We start from the raw sequence: 23192 nt of genomic DNA on the forward strand, positions 1-23192 counted from the left end.
AGGCTTATGCCTAAAGTTAAGAACTATCCTAGCTTAGTTTCTCCAAAAGTAGACCTTGAGATAAGGATTCAAGTGCAGTTGTTTTACTTAGGAGGTGATTCGAGGAAATACCAATAAGAGAGTGAAGAAGTGATCCCACCATGGGCAACTGGGGTGTAATCTGCTGGGAACCACGTACTTCAGAGTATCTCACTTGAGGGGTAGGGGGCTGGGGTGTTTATACACCAAATTCCATCACTCTTTGTTAAGTTTGCTTCTGAGGAACATTAATTCCCTGGCACTTCTGACCTGCTACACAGCTGGGCAAGTGGACCCTGATGGCTAGAGAAAAGCCTTAAGTAAAGAAATGACAGGGTTGAAAGTTGGAAGTTGGGCTGGCATGCACTTGAGTCATAAGGACGAGGGGATTTGCACAAGATGCCAACAACCTCTACAAGAGCTATAGCTATACCCCACTATAACTCGGTATTGTTCAGGCAGACTCTGGGGTTCTCTCTGGATAGATATCTGAGGTGCGTGTCATCTTTCAAGAGGAGAGGAACCTCTGAGAGACGTCCCCAACACTGCTCATGGCTAGAGCATCATATGGGTGTCATCTCTCTGCCTAGGAAAACCCAGTCAGCCAATCTCTCTGACTTTCATGGGAAGCCCCACAGTCTCAGCTTCCCCTACAGGAAAGGAACATTCTCTCTTCTTCAGGCATTGGCTGCAGATGAGCTTGATAACAAAACCCATAAATACAGAGCATCACTTTCTGTAAGACTCAGCCCTCCAAGGGACTGTATAAGATGGTGATTAGAAACCTAGATTCAAACCGAACTTTTCCTATTTGTATAACACAGACAGGTCACTCCCTCTCTAAGCTTCATTTATAAAATTTGTGAAATGAGAATATCTACCCCCATAGGCTCATGTGACACCCACAAACATTTTCAGAAAGCATCCATAAAGCACTGAGCACACTTCTTGGCACAGAGTTAATATTCAACAAATGTCAGCTGGTCCAGAAACTAAAATTTCAAAAATTAATTTCACACCTGCTGTTTTCTTAACTTTGTTCTGGGAGCTGTGGGAAAGCAAAAGAGAAAAACCTCATCTCTCCTCAAGCAGCAGTAATATGTCCTCATGGATCACGAGGTTATGAGTCCTCAGACAGGAAATTGAGTCCCTGGGGACTTGGAGAGTCTGCAGCCAGGAATGCAGAGGTGGAGCCCGAAGGAGAAAACTGCTTGGGAGAGGGGGCAGTCTGTGACCCTGTAAGTCTGGGCAGTAGGAAAGTAGCCCCCTGTCCCCTTGCAATCTGGTCCAGCTAATCTGAGTGCTGCAAACCTGTTTCTATTGACCAGCCTTGCCCTGATTTAAATTTCAAACAGCCCACAGTTTTATTCTCTCCTCACCACCCCTGAGAACTAACCATTATGGATTTTACAGGCCTCGGAGCCCTCGGCTCACACACTCGATTTGCACAATCTTTGCATAAGGAGAAAGGCAGTCGATGCAAACTGAATTAATTGTAATTGACCATAATATGCTTACAGAAATGCCAAGGAGTTTTCATTAGTAGATAAGCCCCAAAGTTATCTGCCGATGATTTACATCGGCACGAACACGCTGCATGGCCACAGTTAATTACGAGACCTGCCACGGAAGGTGCTTCATCAAACCCTGGCAGAGGCCTTCCGAGGGCCAGTGACACCTCCAGGGACCGACACATCTTGACTCGCTTCCTGCAAAGGGCTTTGAAGTCACTGCCTGGGAAGGCAAAGCCAAGCCAGCGCCGTCGGGCTCAGGCTGGACCCTCTTTGATGCCCCAGCCTCGGTGTCCTGCTGTCTCTTCCCTTGGAGCTGCCAGTCCCTCCCACCCCATCCCACAGCCTCAGTCCTCTTCCATCAAGTCATCATTGAACTTGTGTCTTGGTTCACATAATAGACCTCCATTCATTTATTCTTTTTTCAACAAATATTTCCTACGTGTTTCCTCTGTGATTGTCTCCATACTAAACTGGGAATGCCACAGATATGGGCCCACTGCACAGAGCTGAAAACTCAGTGATAGGCTGAAAGAGTGAAAAAGCATGAGTGCCAACAGGTGATAATGCAATGAGAATAAAGAAGAGGGTAGGGCTTCCCTGGTAGCGCAGTGGTTGAGAGTCCGCCTGCCGATGCAGGGGACACGGGTTCGTGCTCTGGTCTGGGAAGATCCCACATGCCGCGGAGCGGCTGGGCCCGTGAGCCATGGCCGCTGAGCCTGCGCGTCTGGAGCCTGTGCTCCGCAACGGGAGAGGCCACAACAGTGAGAGGCCCGCGTACCGCAAAAAAAAAAAAAAAAAAAAAAAAAGAAGAGGGTAATAGGAAAGAAATCAGGAAAATCAGGGCATTTTCTCAGAGGAAGTAATATCTAAGCTGAGACCTGAAGCATGAGAAGGCATCATCCAGGTGAGGTGTTAAGAGTATTCCAGGTAGAGGAAGTAGCATGGGCAAAGGACTTGAGGCAGGAAAGCAGCTGGCAACTCTTGAAGGCTCATGAGGCTGGAATATCCCAAGGGAGGAAGAGAATGAAGGAAGATGAGGCAGGACAGCAGTCGGAGGCCAGAACAAGGACTTTTGACACCAGGCTGACAAGGACCTTGAATTTAATTCCAAAAGTATTGGGAGCCATGAAAGAGATTAAAGTGAGTCTATTTGAGTTGATTCAGGAATTTTCTTAAAAAATCACTCTGGCTATTAGGAGTGGCAGAAAAATGGATTCTTGAAGAACAAAATGGAATCAGGGAGACCGGTTAGAAGAGGCTACTATTAGAGTCATCCAGTCAAGAGGTGAAGGTGTCTGGTGGCACGTCGGGATGGAGACAAGCAGGGAGGGTATAGAGGCCTCTGTCTTCTTGGGGCCCTGTGGCTGAGTGCCTTTCTCTGCCCAATACCTCTAAAACTCAGGGCTCAACCTTGATCTCAGTAGCCTCTGTCCTGGAGTCCACAGCCTCATTCCTGCATCCCAGAAGAATCCAGTATTTCTGACACTGACAATGACTATTTCCTGCCTGAATTCTCTAGAACAGTGCTACCCAATAGAAATAGAATGTGAGCCACATATGTAACTTTAAGTCTTCTAGTACGCCTTATGTTGGGTTGCACTACGCAGGCCTGCAAGGCCCAGCTTCAAGACCGAAGAAAGAGCTCAGAGTCAGCAATAATGGTTTAATGGATGGGGGAGCTTACTCACGTGAAGCAAGATCCTGGAGTGATATTCCAGGGTGTTCCCAGTTACAGGGGGAACTGGGGAATTGACATCAGGTTGGCTCATTGGTTACCAGCGAAACTAGCACAGGGGCAAGCCCTTCACAACCACTATAATAAGCTATCATGGTGAAGATGTTCTGATCTAAAGGTTAGAACAGTCATGAGCTGGGGCCTGGAACAAACATGTAGGAAGGTCAGTCATGTGAGTAGGGTGTAGGGGAAGCAGGCATTGGTCAAGCAGGGGATGTGCAGAGAGTAAGAGAACAGCCATCTTGGGTGGCCTGATCATACATCTTAAAAACGTAAAATATAAACAGGTGAAATTTTAATAGTATTTTATGTCACCCTATATATCCAATAGTGTCATGTCAAGGTATAATCAATATGAAAATTATTAATGAGATATTTTACCTTTTTTCATGCCAAGTCTTCAAATTCCAGTGTACATTTCTGCTTCGAGCACACCTCATCTGGACTAGCCATATTTCAAACATTCAATAGTCACCTGTGTTTACTGGCATCCTTACTATATACTGCAGTTCTGAATCTGCTCATGTGAACTCCTTGCCATCCTCTGCCCACATTTTAGAAAGTACATACATTTACCAAGGACACAAGGACCCATTTTAAGACTAGATTGACAGGTCATTTAATGCCCAGAACCATGAATATCAGATCTTCTGATGACTAGAACACAATTTTACCAGGCCCTTTGATAAAAGACCACATCATCACATGGTTATGTGATATCTGGGCCACATGACTTCCAAGGCTTCTGTTTAGGAGCTTTACCCCAGGCTGAAATTCCTCTAACATTTGCAATCTGGTTTATAAATCCAGTGCAAGGTTTGTCTTTTGGAAGCGATGAGGAGCTCTGTCAAAGGGCCAACTTCCCTTAGGCTTCCCTGGTGGCGCAGTGGTTGAGAGTCCGCCTGCCGATGCAGGGGATGCCGGTTCGGGCTGGGCCCGTGAGCCATGGCCGCTGAGCCTGCACGTCCGGAGTCTGTGCTCCGCAAAGGAAAAGGCCATAACAGTGAGAGGCCCGCATACCGCAAAAAAAAAAAAAAAAGGACAACTTCTCAATAGCATTTTATCAGTAAGCAAACTGGGAGGGTGTGCTGAAGTCCTGAGAGAGATGACAGGCAGGCTGGCACGTGAGGGCTGACCCAGAAGTCCTCTGTGAAGTAGGTCACGGTCAGAGATAGGCATTGTGCTTCAGCAGCACCTGTGATATGGATGACGATTATGAGAATCATCATCATAATAACACTTATTATCTCATTTAATTCTTTTAACCCCCTTAAATTTGGGTACTATTATTTCCTCTGTTTTACATGTAATGAAACCGAAGCTAAGAAAAGTTCACTGACTTGCCCAAGGTCACATAACTAATGGGTGAAGGATCTGGAATGTGAGTCCCCATTCTACTTGTAGCCACTGTGCTACCCTGTCTCCTATAAAAACCACCACCAAGGCTGCCCCTTCCACTTCCACGACCAAGCTGTGGAGCTCCCTGGGAGCCAGACACTGTGCTATAAGCTTCACACGCAGTCACTCACTGAACCCTCCAAACAAACCTCAGAGGTGTGTATTATTATGACATCCTTCTTGGAGATAAGGAAACTCGAACTCAGATGAGTTAAATAATTTGCCAAAGGCCAACAGTGAGCAAAAGGAAGAGGCAGTTTCAAGCCAGCCTCTGGAATCTGCACTCTCTCCCACTTAGGGACAACGGCTACTGGTGGTGGTGACATAAAACCACTACCACTGCTGCTGCTACAACCATTACCACCACGCACACTGGTGAGCAACTGGTGGTGTGCCCGGGCCTGCGGGAGGTTTGTGTCTATTACTTCTAATCTTTGCAATATCCCAGTGCAATCGTTTTCATTATTAACATTATGTCGTGTAGCAGGAAACTGAAGATTAAAAGGTTACTGGTCTTTCCCAAGGTCACACAGCTGCTAAGCGGTGGAGCTAAGACCGGAGTCAAGATCTGCCTGTCTGACCAGTTGTGCACTAGAGCTGACTCGTATTGGTTTGGAAGAGTTAATTGTTAAATTATTAGGAATTTTGCAGACCAGTTGTTAAACACGGCCATTATTAAAAATTAAATGTTATACACTTACAATTATATAAATTATATTCACAAAAGATAATAAATACTCAAAAGTCATAAATTCCTAATTATTTTATTACTATTACATTGGTATAATATATATAATATGTATATATATTGTACTATTGTCTATTGTCTATGTTTTTAGGGTTATTTACATCTATTGTGTCTGTATGGTGAGGTGACCATTATAATGGTATGTGGTTGTCCATCTCTTTCCAGTTCCTCATTTAATGACATTAATTGCCAGCTTTAAACTGGCCACAATGAAAGCACTTACCCCATATAAGTAGTAAACATTACAATTTGGGACTTGGTTTTTTGAAGAACAAGTTGTTAAATATTTACCAGTCCACCACTATATGGGACCCACATCTTCCCACCATATTTTGCAGTCTTCCAAATCTTAATGTTCCTGCTAATGATCAGTGGTCCTCCAGCCTCCATCCCTCTGAGAACATGAGACTCCACCTCAGAGGATACAGGGGCGTCCCTCACGTGGCCCTGGCCTTCACAAGGAATGGAGAGATGTCAATCTCGGAAGTGCTTGCCAAGCAATGCCTGCTTTGGAGAGTCCTTTCTCCTCCATCCGTTTCTCCTGCATCCTTTTCTCCTGCATCTGCTCTCCAAGCTGGAGTCTACATTTAAAGATGTTCAAGTTTTTCCCACCTTTCTGGAGAGGAGGACAGAGATCATCTCCAAAATAGTCTGTCAATTCAAGGCAATGCCAATCAAAATCCAAAAGGAAAATTTCCCCAGCAAATGGAATATAATCAGCCACAAAAAGGATAAATAGGAAAATATATTATGACTTGAATATATGCTTGTGACCTATTTTGTAGGGAGGGGAGTGGTAGAGCAAAAGTAGAATTTAGAGTATGCTCACATTTTAATTTATAATATATAAACACATTTATACATGCATATATACCATATGATTTATGTATTATATTTTATATGTGTAGTGTATGTAGATATTTACTGTATGTTATATACATATATTTGTGTGTGTGTGAGAGAGAGAGATAATACATTGGAAAAATAAAATTGCTGGTAGTTGGATCTCTAAGCAGTGGCACTATCATTGATTTTTTAAAAGTCTTTCTCATATTTTGGGGAGAGGGGGAAGGGATTAAGATTGTGCATTGCCATAATGCTGGGATGTGTCAGACTGACCTGGGTTCACATCTCATTTCTATCCTTCTGAGCTGCATGATTGCAGGCAAATCACTAAACCTCTCTGACGCAAGTTTTCTTGGCTGTAAAATAGAGACTATACTAGTACAAGCCTCATAAAGACATTACAAGTGTTAAAAGAGATTACACACTTAGTAAAGAGCAAATGCTTGGTGAGTATGAACTCTGATGAGGAAAAGGAAGAGGAGGAAAACTGCACAGATGGATAAATATACAAGCTATTGAAACTCGGTTTAGTACCAAATTTCCCCCACGAAGAATCCAATTTCTTGGGAATATGCTGTGACCTTTAGTTGGCTTTATATGGGAAAGAAAGAGTGGAGAGCAGACACAAGAGGCTGTTTTGTGTTTCCCTAAAATAAATTCAGTACCAAAAAGAATGACAGAGTGATAAGTGTGAAACAGAGTCTACCTGTCTCTACCTTCCTTGCTCTGTTTCCTCCTTCTTCCCATGTCTGGAGCCAGGAAGCCCTCAGAGGTGTCTGCCCCACGTTGCCCCAAAACTGGAACTCTTTAGCTCCAGTGGCCAGTGCAGCTCTCCTCTAGAGCTGCAAATCCACAGAAAGGCAGAAATCCATACTGAACATACCGTAAGCCCATTTCCCCAGACTAATAAAAGCTCAGATCAAGGCCAGGTAAGGAGGATTACAGAAAAGATTCAACCTTTTATCCTGCATCCTCTGCTAGGTAACGTGTGCTGGACGTTTCTAACAACTGCAGTTAGCACCCTTTAACGTTGTAATAGAATTTAATTAAGCAAGCTCCATGCAGTGTGGTTCCTTAAAGCAGGACACAATGCAAGGAGCAGACTGGTGATAAGCTAGGAGAAATTGCTGGTCCTCTCTGCCTGGAAGCCATTCCTTAGAACCACAGACACCCAAGTGGTGGGACTCAAGATGTCTGTGCCTGTGGACATATGGGAATATCTTCATTTCAACACCATCCCCTTCATTTCCACACACATACGGACTTTCACTCTTACGACACGCTCTCCACGCTTCTAAATGCTCACATATGCAAAGACAAGTACATCAGCATAAGCGTGGACTCATACACATATGTGTATATACACCCCAGTATATACAGGGACCCACAAGAATGCATGTACAATCACATGCACCCACACTACCCTCATTTTTTCAACAGCACCATCCATCACTTTGTCCCAAGCCAGAAACTGGAAAGATATTTGCAGCACTCCTTCTTATTCTCCACTTCCAACCTATCATCAAGTTCAGATGACTCTACCTCCTTTATAATCTTTGAGTTACTTCCCATTATTTTCTTGCCAATAGCCAACACCCTGATCCAAATCCAGGTCACCATCATTTCTCTCCTGGATGACTGAGTCTCCAAATATGAACAGAACAACTAGGCATGGTATGCAGGAATAAGAGGAAATATCAAAGGCAGATTCATGGGGCCAGGTAAAGAACCAGATCAGGGGACAATTTTAAGAAATAGGGAAACTGAAGCCAATAAAAAATAGAGCTTGGAGAAGCTGATGTGAAAGACAAGGAGGAAAAAGGCCAGAAATATGTTTTAATAGAAACCAAGGGAAGAGAATTTTCCTAAGAAAGAACAACCAAATGCAACGTATCGCAGGAGGTAAAATAAGAGCTCATTGAAAATTGATCTATAAATTTGACCACAAGGAAACCAATGGTGATCTTGACAAGAGCAGTTTAAGAGGGACGTTGAAAAATATTCAGAGGTGATTGGAGGTGGAAAAGTCAGGTGAGTGAATATAGACTATTTTTCAAATAGGTGGCTTTGTAATAACATTAAACCATGAAGAGGAAGAGAGAGAGGAAGTACTGGGTAAAAGGGGACGGGGTAATCATTGATTGCTCTGTATTCACATTATCTGCACACTTTTCCATAGGGAACTGCTCTCCCAGAATTCCAACAATGAGATCCAGATAAGACAGCCAACATGAGCCCTCAGAGTGCCCCATTCCCTTGACCACTGTGATTGGTTCAAGGATAAATTATGACCCAAGCTGAACCAAATAGAATTCTTCCTCAGATTTTTTATTATTCAAACTTGATGGCGATGGCCCATTTTCCTTGTAGATCATAAGCTACAGGAATTTGGTCTGGCATGACCTACAGACAGGTTTTCATCACGTGGAAAAAACTGACCTGAAAGAATAACTCTAACATGAAGACACGAGTAGAGATGAAAATGAAATAGTGGTCACATCTCAGAGTTCAGTTGTCCATGAAGCCAGCTCACTTCTGCCTCTTCCATAATTTGTTTATGTCATATAATGTTTCCTTTTTTCCCTCTGCTAGTTTTAGTTGGGTTTCTGTCCCTTGCAACCCAAAGAATGTAAAACTGAAGGTCATTCATTCCATTGATGAAAGCAATTTCCTTCAATTCTTTTGGATGAGCATATGGTCGACTGAAAGATGGCCATCAGTAGAGGGAGAAAGAATGAAAGAACACAATATTATTGATGGAAGGAGGTCTTCAAGGCAACACATACAGGTAAAACTAGAGGGATTCACCTCGAACATTCAGTTGGCGGGGGTAGGATTGTTTACGTAAATTGTGGGGCCCAGTGCAAAAGGAAACTGTTGGGTCCTTTGTTCAAAACTTATAAAGAATTTCAAGATGGTGATAGCAGAACATTAAACCAAACAAGGAGAGAAATCTGAGTGTATGTGACAGCACAGGTCACTGCCCATGGAGCCAATTCCTCTGAGATGTAAGGTCAGGAGGGACAGATGGCATGTGACAGGAACATTTAGGGGTGACAGTAATAAATTGAGATGGAGACACTATTTCCCCAAAGGAGAGATAGACTTATCTGCTGTGAAAGAAAGGGTTGGGTATGAGAGGGTACAGAAGGAAGGTAAAAAGAAAGGTAAATGGATACAGAAATATGAAACACACATTCCCTGAAAATGTGCAAACTCCCCATGAGGATGATGTAGCAGTGATGAGCTGGAGCACCTTTGAGAGCCAGGCAGAGTTTGATTATACACCACGGCATGCCCGTCAGCTGCCAGCCTCCCTACACAACCATTATTTGCTTATTTCAGGACTACCTGGCTGTTCTGTAAAATCAAAGCTTTACTAATAACCATATTTAGCGTTGAACAAGCGCTTGGTATTTCCCGAGGACTTCACAAGCACTAATTAGTTAATAATTCAATGTAGTTGAAGAAAAGGCATAAATTGCACATCTGCAAGAACCAGGTGCCTTTCTTGTTTGTGATGTAGGGAAAGGATCCTTACACCAGGTAACAGGGGTCTGTGAGTCCTGGAATTTTATGCAGTGTATGAGTGTGTGTGTTTGTGTGTCTGTCTTTCTGTGTGTGTATATGATTGTATGCATGTATGTATGTACACACATGTGTGAGTGTATATGCATGTGTGTGTGTACATGCACATGCATGTGTGTGAAAATACCTTCATTGGGTCCTCATAGAAACATCTAGGCCAAAAAGAGTTAATGATCATAGCATTGAAGAAGGAACTTAAGATACAGACTCAGAAAACTTGGGTTAGGACACAGGTTCAGCCACCTACTGGTTATCCAAACTTGTACATATCAACTTCCCTCTTAGTGCCGGCGTTTCCTCATCTATAACATGGAAAGAATATCTTTCTCTCATGGTGTGAAGATTAAATAAAAGTCCTACCACAAAGTCAGAATTGATCAGTGTCTCAACTCTGTCTTGCATTTTCTCATTCATTTCATAGCTGGACAGCAAGGACAGTCTAAAACTCCAAATTTGCTCAGCTATATGTGAGGAGAAAGAGGAGGAAGATGTAAGAAAAGCTGCAGATATGGAAGAATATGAAGAGAGTGAATTGTTGGAAACAGATGAGTCTACTCTCGGTGCAAGGAAAATAGTAGAAATTTGAGAGCTAAGGCTGAGGTTGCTAGTTTGCAAACCAGAACTTACGACCTTTACGTCACTTATGATAAGTATTACCAGATCCCACAACTATGGTTGTGAACCATGATGAGCCATGGCAGCCTTTATCAGTTGAGTACACGTGTGAAGTCAAGTTCACTTGAAGAAAACAGTGACCATTTAAATCACTGTTATCTCCCACCACCGCCTATGTGTTCAGTTCCCCCAGGCAGGCATGCCTAATGATGAAGAAAACCATAGACTGTTGCAGAAGGAAGGGTGTTCATAAGTATCTTCTAATTTTCTTGAAATGTGTTCGAACCATCATTCCAACAATAAACTATAACTACACTAGACATTAGAAAATGAAACAAGTAGAGCATGGAAGCTATCCTAATTATTGGTTCTGATTTTTAAAGAATTTACCCATACACATGACCATTGGTCATATTCACCAATATGTACAATTTCCCTAATAAAGGGACTTACATGTTTATGTATTTAATTTTTTAAATGTCCCACTACAAAAAAAAAAAGTGTGTGTCCCTAAGAGGACCTTACACACAGTTCCTGCTTTGTGTTTCTTGCCTCAATACAGAGATTCTTCCATTTCACTTGCTATTAAGGAAATCTTGTATCTTTAACGCAGTCTGCTGCTGTCTTTCTGTTAATCACTATCTTCATGTAAATCCTTCATAGAATCTTTTAGTTTGATTGATACATTCAGAGGCTTGACCACAAGGTAAGGGAGAAAGCCAGACTTCAAGTTGAGATCTGCAGTCCAGTGTTCTTTCCTGGACACCATTCAGGTTTCATTATTGGCTTAAAGCAAAATGTACTGAAAAGATCCTGAAATAGGAATGGCTGGGCATAGAGACAGTGTATCCCAGCCTCTGTCTTCACCATCCCCCTCTGCCTCCAAATGACTGAACTCACCAGCTCTGAGAGCTGAAAACAGACAGACCATCTCTGGGTGGGAGTGATTCAACCCTCTCACACCATGGATTTTAAGAAGTAAAGAGACCTGAGAAAGACTCACCCTACAGAATCACCCTGACATTGGGGTAGAAGGTTGATAATAGTTATCGATGACTAACAGTGAATAGATCAGCTAAGAAGACAAAATTCTGGATTTGGAATTAGGCACAAACTTGAATATTTATTTAGAGAAAGAAAATAAATCACAATAAACTACATTTTTTTTAAAGTGACAGATAACACTAACATTACAAAATCCTGGAAAATAACACAATATTTGTATTAATCAGCACACAGATGCAACACTGTAATAGTTCTTACCTTTGGTTTGCTGCGTATTCTTTGATCTCCTTTTCACATGACAATGAGCATGTAATGTTTTCTATGGAGAGAAAAGAAAGTGAACTCAGAATTTCTAAATTATTTTCAACCTGGCATGGTAGAGCGAAGCTGGTCTGTTTTTTTGTTTGTTTGTTTGTTTATTTTCCAGCTTCACCAATTCATTATTGGAAATGCCACCAAAATGTTTACAATTGTTGTGCAAATTTGAGAATTCTTCTATCAAGTTTATTTTCTATGTGAGCTATGAAATTTTAGGGAACTTCAAATGTTTTCTTGTACAACAAGTAAAGAGCTATTTGGATGGGCAACATTCATGATGCAGGGCTTTGGGAAAACCCCATGCAAATAAGAGGCCCTGAAGTTAACTTTTACTAGCTTCTCAGTAAATTCATAGCTGATTGCCTTACAAGGTCCCGCCTTGATGGTCCTTGGGCACCTCTTCCAACTCATTGCCTATCACATCTCCCTTTGTTCAGTCTTCTCTAGCTGCTCAACCTTCGTGTTTTCACCTAATGTTCATGCTTTACTCCCATTGCCAGACCTTTGCACAGGCTGTGCCTTCTGCCTGGAGTTCCCTTCCTACTACATAGTTCTTCATTTCACTAAGTCCTTCAGATCCTCCTTTAGTCTCCGTCACCATTTACTTCTGAATTCACCATTCTGCCTTCCCTCCTTTTATCAAATCCCCTACCATAAGCTTACTTAACACGATGCACCTCTCTCTCGAAACACCAGACACAAGTTTACATGTTGTTCTAGGATTAATTCATCTCTCTGTCTCCCAAGAGAGCTCCAGGAGGCGGGGTGGGGCGACCACATCTGCTTTTGTTCCTGCATCATATTCCCAGTGCCTACTACACAGTATGGATCATAGTGGGAGTTTAATAAATATATACTGATTACATATGGATAAGTAAGGGAGAAGAGACATAAACTGAAATTGATCAGTAATCTCCCTCTCCCTGTGAGAAAAAAAAATCTAGAAAACAAACTTTGGTTTCCCTTTGGCTTCACTTCACCTGAGTCAACTGCCTGTTGGTGGATCTCAGATATCTAGCCAGCCTCTATGAAAATATCTTCATCCTAAAACATGCCTTTTGCACTTTGAGAAACCACAGATAAATACCAGAGAAAATCAAAAGTTGAGGTCTGGGGTGAAAAGAAATATAGATGAAATGTTTAATAAAATATTTCAGGAGAGGATACAGATGTAGAGTAGCTTTGAGGAAAAGTTGAGGTTGGGCAGCTGTGTTTTCCAAAAAGATCAAATATCCCTTGTCCTACCTTCAGATGCTGGCCCAAACTCCACACCAGAGCATGGCTTGTGGATGGGTCTTGGCCTGTCTACATGGTAGGAACACTGGCTCCTGAAAAGGTCTCTCCCTCTGGTCTTTTAATCCACATTTCCACTGTTAGAGGTAACTTTCTTGTACTTCTAAGAGTTTTTGACCCTGCCTTCTCCAGTTCCATGCAACTCCCTGCACCGGGGCCCAGCCGTTTCTGATTCAGCCCCTCTCAGTCCCTGAGCAATGCTGATAAGAGGGACTCTTAGCCCACCAATGGGTAGGATCTGAAATTATATATGCTTCCCATAGATTTTAAATTACACGAGACCCAGATATCTACATGCCTTTTAGCTAGTTCTTTCTTCTAATGAAGACTGGGTAGTGGGTTTCAAATTACATGCCAACTTTGTTGCTTGTCAGGGGTACTTGAGAAAGATTCCAAGTTGAGCAGGCTCCAAATCGTGTTTGATTAGCAATGTCTGCTCTGATCAAGGGAAAGGATGGTAATAGCATGCATACCGCATATTTGGTTTCCCTGTTCTAACTCCTAACATTTGGTCCAAGCCTTATGACTGGGTTTTAGCCCAACTTTAACTTAAGTTTCTCCAGAAGCTGAACATCTGCCCTGAATCCAATTGACATGCTATAATATAATATTTCACAAGTGCTGCCCTGACCCAGTTTTGAAGTCATGGCTAAAACCTCTCAATTTCCCTTCATGGGTAGTTTGCTAAGCCTCTATACCAACCATGTCCCTTATTGGGGTCCTGTTCTCCAGGGCCAGGTACCCAACAACTAGCTAGGGGCAGCCCCTAAACCCAGTAATTATTCAACTTATCCAGTCTCCAGAAAGCTTTCAAAATCTGCTCCATTCGCCATGCATAAGCTCCTCCTACAGCTCCAGTCTTCTGTGACCCAGTCCCCAAGTGTAACCCCTTGTGCATCCCTGCATGACAGCCTTCTCTTATTCTCTCATTTGGTGCCATAGTAACAAAGAGTTCTGCTTTTCATCTATCTGAGAGTCAGTGTGTTGTATCCAGTTATCCAAAGAATCTTTAGAGCTTATAAAACACATGTATCCAAAGGCCTTGTCCTGCCTAGTCACTGCCATCCCTTGGGAACTAGACACCCCCTTCCAAAACTACCAGGAATGTCTGTGCATTTATTTTATATCGCAAAACACTTTGTTTTCTGGGATGATTTCTCAAGCCTCCTGAGAAGCCATTTTAGCTAAAATTCTAGCTAATATTCGCTCAGTGGATCATTACTTCCACCTCTGGCGTGTGAGGGTACTGTTTGGGATGTGGGACCTGCAGAGGCCCTGAGGGGTCCCACTTTGTATCTGAGGCACCCTCTGCCCCCTCTGAGAGCTCTGGCCCACAGACAGCTGCAGAGCCCGGTAAGGATGCCACCCTCAAAATATCTGCAAGATAGACTATGGCAAAAGCAAGGAAACTCCATTCCACCTTTCCATATTTATAAATATTCTCCTTTTTCTTCCTCCACCTTCTCTGCTTCCCAGGTTTGCTTCCTTCCTGAAAAGAAGATCACGTCATACTTTCCTCTTCCTCCCAGTCCTTGAGACAGACTTTCTCCTCAGACTAAAGAGTGTAAACACTTTTATAACCACTAAATGGTCAATTCTGAGAAAATACCGAGAATTGGGGGTAACACTGAAAGTTCTTGTCGAGATCTCCAGGATAGATTTGTTTCATTGGGAAGACAGAAAGGGGCCATGAGAAAGGGCCAGTGGGGGGCCTAAAGCAGACAGAAGGTCTCCTGATTCATATGGGTAAAGGCCAGATCTTGTGGGACAGAGCACCCCCAGGGAAATTCAAAATGGGAGAAGTTCACGCAAATTCCTAATGAGAGAATTTTATCAGTGGCAATTCAAACCAAGTTCTCTGGCAGATGTGCCACAGTGGGAGGACGGTTTCTATTTCTTGAAGCCACCTTAACCGTAGATTTACAGCTTGGTCTGGGTTACAGCAGACCAGGATGGAGAGGGGCTAGGACACATATACTGTGAAGGCTTTACCAAAGAACTAAGGACTCTGATCCTGGAAAAGAGATTATCTGTGCTCAGAAAGAAAGAAATTAGAGCAGCCTCTTATTTTAAGATGATGATGATGATAAGAGCTAACATCTACAGAAAGTGTGCATGTGCCAGACACTTTACTTCTTGTACCCCACATCAACGTACTTCATAGGGTAGGTGCTACCATTATGCTCATTGAACCAATGAGGAAACCAAGGCTCAGAGACGTGAAGTGACTTGTCCAGCTCATACAGCAATAGCCGCCAGAGTCAGGATCCAAACCCAGACCAACCTGGCACCAAAAGCAAGTCTCTCAGCCACTGCCCTACCTTACAAAGAACAGGTGTCCATTGTGACACCAAAGCTGCATCAGGTCCGCAATCTGACTTCCGGTGGGGTGTCCTCCTGTGAGACTGCCCAGACTTCAGTTCCTCTAGTCCCTGCCAGCAAGACACTGGCATGGAAGGAGCCTCAGTAACGGCAGTCATGTTGATCTACAGAGCAATGGCATGATCAACCTTCAGGATACATTTCTGTGTGAAAAGTCAGGTGGAGAAAAATGTGTGCTTTGATTTGGATTACCCTAGAAGCAGACTAGGAGACAAAGATTTGAGTACAAGCAGTTTATTTGAATGTGATCCCGGAAAACTAGTAAGGCTATGAGAAAGTGAGATCAGGGGGAAAGGGCAGCCAGTAAGTATGAGTTTTCCAGCAAGTTTCCATGGTGGGTAACTGGAGCTTCATACTTCTGGAGAACTCTGGGGGTTCGTGTAGAACATTCTGTTTTGTCGATCTGATTTGGAACAATGTACACATTTTATGTAATTATAATGTTATAATTAATTTTATAGATTTTTAAAATATCTTTATTGGAGTATAATTGCTTTACAATGGTGTGTTAGTTTCTGCTTTATAACAAAGTGAATCAGTTACACATATACATATGGTCCCATATCTCTTCCCTCTTGTGTCTCCCTCCCTCCCACCCTCCCTATCCCACCCCTCTAGGTGGTCGCAAAGCACCGAGATGATCTCCCTGTGCTACGCGGCTGCTTCCCACTAGCTATCTATTTTACATTTGGTAGTGTATATATGTCCATGCCACTCTCTCACTTTGTCACAGCTTATGGAATCTAAGAAAAAAAAAAAAAAGTCATGAAAAACCTAGGGGTAAGACGGGAATAAAGACACAGACCTGGGCTTCCCTGGTGGCACAGTGGTTGAGAGTCTGCCTGCCGATGCAGGGGGCGCGGGTTCATGCCCCGGTCCAGGAAGATCTCACATGCTGCGGAGCGGCTGGGCCCGTGAGCCATGGCCACTGGGCCTGCATGTCTGGAGCCTGTGCTCTGCAACGGGAGAGGCCGGAGCAGTGAGAGGCCCGCGTACCGCAAAAAAAAAAAAAAAATACACACAGACCTACTAGAGAATTGACTTGAGGATATGGGGAGGGGGAAGGGTAATTTTATAGATTAATGTGTATTATTTATGTATTAAATTGTGATTTTATAATTAAAATTTATAAAGGCAATCACTGTAAAAAAATAAACTAAATAAATGAATAAATCTATGTATTGAGCTGGTGGTACAATCACACAGATAGAAATATGTCAGGTGATTTTAAGATACAGTAATCTGGCTGTTCATCCCCTGTGAGATATGCCTAACCTAAATGAATTTAAGAAAAAAAAAAACCTTACACTATGTTCAATAATCATGTCATTGATGGGAGTGTTACTCTGAGACAGTTCAGTAGGTATAAAATAAATGTTTGCCTTTGGGAACTGGAACATTATTCTACAGGAGAAACAGGAAATGCAGGTGTAAGATCAAAGAAGGTAAGTAAAAGTGATGTCATTTCTTAGTTGGAAGTTTCAATGAAAACTCAAGATATATTTTCTCTTTAAAATGAAATATGTTATGTCCTACCTGTATCCACTGAAAAGCCCTAGAAACAGTGGCCAACCCAGTAGCAATGAACACCTCAAAACCCAAACTGTGGATGTCTAAATGTCCTTCGCCACTGAATGAAGAAAAGGGTTGTTTAGGTTTGGGAGAGAAAACCTACAAGATGAACCTGGAACATATTCTCAAACCAGACAAGAAGAAGCTATCGAAAACCATGTGGTCATGTCAGAAGGACTCAAAAGTGAACTTAAAGAGTCGCCCACAGGCCAAACGCAGGAGACTTTGATCTCAGTAAAAGAACAACTGTGACGGACTGAAATCCATCAAATACTTTAAAATCCATGCATGCAAAATGATAGTCATAACAAAATAAGCTCACTGGTGTCCTACATCGAATACTAGAGGAGCAACTCATTATTTTGAAAACTAGAAAATAAAGAAATCAAGCATTAACTTGTCTTTCCCATATAAACTGTATCTCAGGATGACAAATAGTTGATGAGAAGAAGCTTTTCTTCAAAAAGTGATTCAGAAAATGAATGAAAAAGAATGATGGGATTAAAATTATTGTTGATTAAAATGATCATCAGTGGTTGCTACCATCAGAAGAGCCAACCAGACTTCCTAACATACAGTACACTGTACCATGAAGTATGAAGTATTTTTGCCAAAAGCCAAAACCTGAACCTGATCAAAATTCTAGATCTAACTTCTAATTTACAGGAAATACCACGGGCAAAGGAACATTTCAACCACACCACTAAAATGCAAACAGCAAAATGCAGACTATGGGGAATTCTTTAAGACAAGCAACCAAGTTTTTTTTTAACAAGTAAATCTCAAAGGGGAAAAAAAGTAGATCAAAAGAGACTTAAAATACCTATGAACCAATTGCAATATATAGACCACATTTGGATCCTGATTCAAACAAATAAATTACTTTAAAAATTATATAATAGGGGCTTCCCTGGTGGCGCAGTGGTAGAGAGTCTGCCTGCCGATGCAGGGGACACGGGTTCGTGTTCCGGTCCGGGAGGATCCCACATGCCGCGGAGCAGCTGGGCCCGTGACCCATGGCCGCTGAGCATGCGCGTCCGGAGCCTGTGCTCCGCAACGGGAGAGGCCACAACAGTGAGAGGCCCGTGTACAGCAAAATAAATAAATAAATAAATAAAAATTATATAATAAAATTGGGAAATTTGAACAGATCAGATAATAAATAATTATTATTAATATTTTTGGATATGATCAAAGTATTTTGCTTGTTTTTAAGAAATAATCTGTATATTACAGAGATAGGTGCTGAAGCATTTAGAGAAGAAATAATATTTGGGATTTGCTTCAAATAATACAGGAGGGAGGGAGGATACAGAAAAACAAGATTGGGCACTAGTTAATAATTTTTCAAGCAGAGCAAAGGGTGCACGGATAGAGGTCTGTTATACAATCATGTCTACCTGATTTCTGCTTAATATTTTTCATCATACAACTTAAAATTACACACACACACACACACACACACACACACACATATTAAAAGTTAACAGTGGCCAATTTTGCTCCAGAGAAGAAGGGATGGAGCTGAGCTAAGCAGAGGCAAATCTGGAACAAGCAGAGTCAGTCCAAAGCATCCTTTGCCTCTGCAGAAGAGGTAGGTTTGGTGTCATCCAGGATTGTGAAGACCTCACAGAGCTGCCTGGGCAGGAACTCGAGAGCCTGGACCTTGGCATCAGGCAGGTCAGCCAGCTTCGTTACTTAGTTACATAGAGGTGCTCCAGTGTCCTCATCTGATGGGTGGGGTTCACAGTGGTATCCACCTTGTCCATGATGGAGAGGCTCAGATGAGCTGATGCATGGATGATGCTTAGCAAAGCTCCTACTACACAATTAATAATTGATATAATTATCTTCATCTTCCCTGTGAGCTACCTTGGCCCAAAGAGATGTTGTTGGCACAGTAACTCAGAGGAACCACAGCTGGAGGCCCAGACTCCAGACCTGTCTGCATCTCTCATTGGTCATCCTTAGCAGCTTCTGTTTATAGTAGGCAATTGGAAAAATGAATGGAGCACTTATCTCAAATCCCCATTTTCCAGAGCCTCCACTCTCCCCCATTCCCTCATTTTCTCTCCTGTTCCCTCTCTGTTTTTTCCTCCATCCTTTCTTCTTTCCTTCTTTCTCCAAAGCAGCACTTTCCAAGTGACAAGTGAAGCAATAATATAAGCAATAATTTAACTCCTTGCTTCCTACTTAAAAATCCCCTAATTACTGGGTAATGGGTCCACAGGGGCATTTGGGCTGGGTGAGCTCTGCCCTGCAGGCACAGCTATAGTTCATCTGTCTGCTCCCTAATAGCACTCTAAAGTTCACCCTTATAAACATGTCACTGAGTCTGTAATTGAGTGACTGGTCATTAGGTTCCACGAGCGGTACCTGTGGGTCACCGATCACTCAGGGATGATGGATCTTTCTCCAATACCTCGGCTGGGCTGGCTACAGAGCTCTCTATCACCTCTGAGCAGAGCATTACTCTCCAGGAAGTCTACAGCGAGCCCTGGTGGGCTACCTTAAGCTTGGACTTCCACGGGGAAGTGCCAGACAGAGGAGAGGGTAGGAACGTACATCCTCTGCTTCCCTCACTGACTCTCCCAGAAGCCTATCCTGGAAGGGTCTTGTAGGAGACACTGAAGCTAAAAGACACCATGAAGCAATAAGGATTCACTGCAAGAATAACTGCTCTGTAGAGTTCAAGTCGATTTGAGAGCAGGTGCATTGTTGCAAGACAAGGAAAAAAGGATTGGAACTTTGTGTTACTAGACTTAGCTTAATGTACCAGAAATGTCTATCACCTCTGCGCTGTGTTCCCTTGAGTAAGTCACTTGACCTCTCTGTTCCTTGATTTCCTCATTCATGAAATAGAATACTTCCCTTCTACAATTATGCTGAAGATTATCTGAGATAATACATATTAAAGTGTCTAACAGGGTCCGGCACCCAGTAGGCATTCAGCAAATATTAGCTCATTCTAAATAAACCTACCATTTTCCCTCTGCTTCCATCAGAAATGCTCTTTTGTCTTTTTGATGATGATGGAGACAGAATAACATAGTGGCTAAGGGCACAGGCTCCGAAGCGAGGCTGATTAGGATCATATTCTGATTCTACCGCTTAATGGCAATGTGACCCTGAGCAAGTTACTTAACCTCTCTGAGCCTCAGTTTCCTCCTTCATAAAATGGAAATATTAACAGTAGCCAGTAGCCATCTCAAAGAGTTCCTGTAGGGCTCAAATGAGATCATACACGTAAATTACTTACCATAGTAATTGGCAAGTAGTTGGAAGTTATCTTTCAATAAATACTGGCTCTTTTTATGGGGCCCATGTTTAAGGAAATGAGGAAGAAAAAACAACCTTATTCATACTCCATCATTAAATATAATATCCTGAAGTTAAAAGTGCCAAGGAAATTCAACTTTTAAAAAATTTAAATCTACCTCCGATTATACCTACCTGAAAGAGTTCCTAGCCCATTTAGGGGAATAAGACTTGAGGAAGAGAACAGCTAATTCAGAATAAAATCAGTCTCTCGTTTAGTGCTAGACTGAGTGATACAGAGTGAAAATCCCTCAGGGGTCTGAGAAGGAAGAGACAGCTGTGGGGAAGAAAAGGATCCAGGCGAGGTGGGGCTCTTCTAGGCTATAAGAACTGCAGGGTGAAATGGCAGGTAGAGGTGAGCTGGGGGAGGAAGCATCCAAATGGGGCCATGGAAGTGAAAACCCACAGGCAGGGACATGAGGGCATGAGGAGTCTAGCCTGCTGACCCCCAGGGTGTATGCTAGGAAGGAGTAACTAGGTAATTCAACAAGCCAAAAATATATAGTGAAAGCCTATTCTGTGATGAGCATTAAACTAAATATCTCATTGGTTCCCATATCAACTCAGTATAGGGTGGACTCACATTTTTAGTCCATTCTGCTACACACTTTAACCACCTTTTGGACGACACATTTGGATTCTCGAGCCCCAGGACAAGGTGGCTCTGCCCAGGGACCAACCCTTCAGCTTGGGCAGCATTTGCACCTTCACCCACACACCAACATCTCTGTGATCTCCTGTTGGTATATTTCACTTTGCTTTTGTCATGTTATACTACTGAGTGCTAAAAAGGGGGAAATGCAAAGGCTGATATTAATTCTAAGAAACACAGGTGTCAGGAAAGTGAAGCAATTGAAACAAAGATGGACATACTTTGGCATTCCCAAAGCGGAAGAGATTTCATTCCAAGCTACCCTCTTTTCTTCAATTGGTCAACTGTATATTCAATTGTGGAGGGAAGGATGAAAACATATTCATAGTTAACAAATACTCATTTAGAGCTGACTAGGTGCCACTCACTGCTTCAAGCAATTTACAAATATTAACTCTTTTAAAAATTAAAGAAACTAATAAAAACCATGACGTATTAAACAAATAAATTGAGGGACATTCTGAAAAATAAATGCCCTCTCTTTAAAAATGCCAAGGTTAATCAAAGGCAAAGAAAGAATGAGGAAATATTCCATATGAAAGGAGACTAAAGAACATGACAATGAAATGCAATGAACTATCTTTGTTTGCATCCTGGATCAGAAACTTTTATTTATTTATTTATATTTTCATTTTTATTTTTTTGCTATAAAAAACATTAGAGTAAGAATTGGAAAAATTTGAATAAGGTCTGTAGAATATTTAATTTTACTATACTAATGCTAGCCAATTTCCTGATTTTCATAATGTTTCTGTGGTAACGTAAGAGAGTGTCCTTGTCTTTAGAAAATGCAAACTAATATATTTTAGGGGTAAAGGAGCATCACGTCCACGTTTTACTGTGAAAATGGTTCATAAAGAAATAATAAAAGTGAAAGTGGTTCATAAAGAGAAAAATATAAAGCAAATATGAACATGCTAACATTGGGGGAAATAGGAGTGAAGGTATACAGGAATTCATTTTATTATTTTCACATTTTTTTCCATAAGTCTGAAACTATTCAGCACAAAATTAAAAATAATAGAATATATATAATGAAAAATTGTTTCTAAACAATACAGTATTATTTTAAATTTTAGAAAGTATTTTTCTCTCTGGGACTAAACACCAATTAAACTTAGAAATATTGGCTGGTTTTTGAAATTTTCATGTATGCCTTTAGGAAGGTGCTATGTGAAAAACAAGAAACAACACTGACAATGAAATTCTTCTGCAGGAATTCAAGTGAGAGATGAGGTTGGCCTGAACTAACGTGGCGTCTATGGATTGGGGAAGGTCTGTGTAAATACAGAAGATACTTGGAACAAAGACTTCCCTGGACTTGGTGGCTAATTAAATATGGCCAGAAAGTGAGGGAGAAGAGGAGCCTGAGGACTTAAGCCTTGGGAACCTGGGGAATCCCAGCACTTGACAGACCTAGAGCTAGAACAGGAGCCTGATGACTGAGGTTACCTTCTACCTCTGCTACAACTTTACCGTATGATCTTGGGCAAGTCACTTACACTTGCTGGATCCCATTGGTAGAAAGATGCTTTTGGGTAGAGTGATTCCTGCCTTCCCATTCTGAAAGCATTTTCTATGAATCAGTTTTGGGAAGAGCAGTAGCCAATAGGCAGAGAGGTGACTAGGAACTCAGGTTGTAGTGTTGTATAATGTTCAAGGTGACACCATTCGAATGGAGATCCAAGGAATATTAACTTGCAACTTATAAAATAGCGGTTTTTGTAAGACAAGCATGTTCAAATGTTACTAATTCCAAATGGCTTAACCTAATATGAGAAGTGTAAGACAGGAACTGAAAGAAGCCAGAGGTGGATTTACAGAGGTGGAAACTCCACTAGGTGAAAGTGAGAGCTTTCGGAAGATGGAAGAGTGTGGAGGAAGAAGAGAATAGAGCCCAGGATAAAACGTTGCTGGTCACAGAGATTACATGAATTCATTAATCACAAAAATGAATATTTATTGGAACCCAGCTCTGGGCCAGGCATTCTGCCAATGGTACAAATCCAGAAGTGAGTTAAGCAGGTGCCTTCCCTTGAGCTCTCAAAGATCTTAGTGTAGAAGAGAAAGAGGAGCCAGGAGGCAAGTATAAACTATAGCTACTATTAACATCGCTATTTACTGGTCACTTACTGTATTGTCGTGCACTTGGATGAAAGCCAGACATGGTGCCCTTGGTTTTCACTGCAC

General features: G+C 42.1%; 1 pseudogene; it reads left to right on the top strand.

Moving 5' to 3' along the window:
* The first annotated feature begins 2417 nt into the window (after nt 1–2417).
* On the top strand, nt 2418–10788 carry LOC132505684 (ubiquitin-like-conjugating enzyme ATG3; annotated as a pseudogene).
* Nucleotides 10789–23192: the final 12404 nt, after the last annotated feature.

This window comes from Lagenorhynchus albirostris, chromosome 15, assembly GCF_949774975.1.
Source record: "Lagenorhynchus albirostris chromosome 15, mLagAlb1.1, whole genome shotgun sequence".
Lineage (NCBI taxonomy): Eukaryota > Metazoa > Chordata > Mammalia > Artiodactyla > Delphinidae > Lagenorhynchus > Lagenorhynchus albirostris.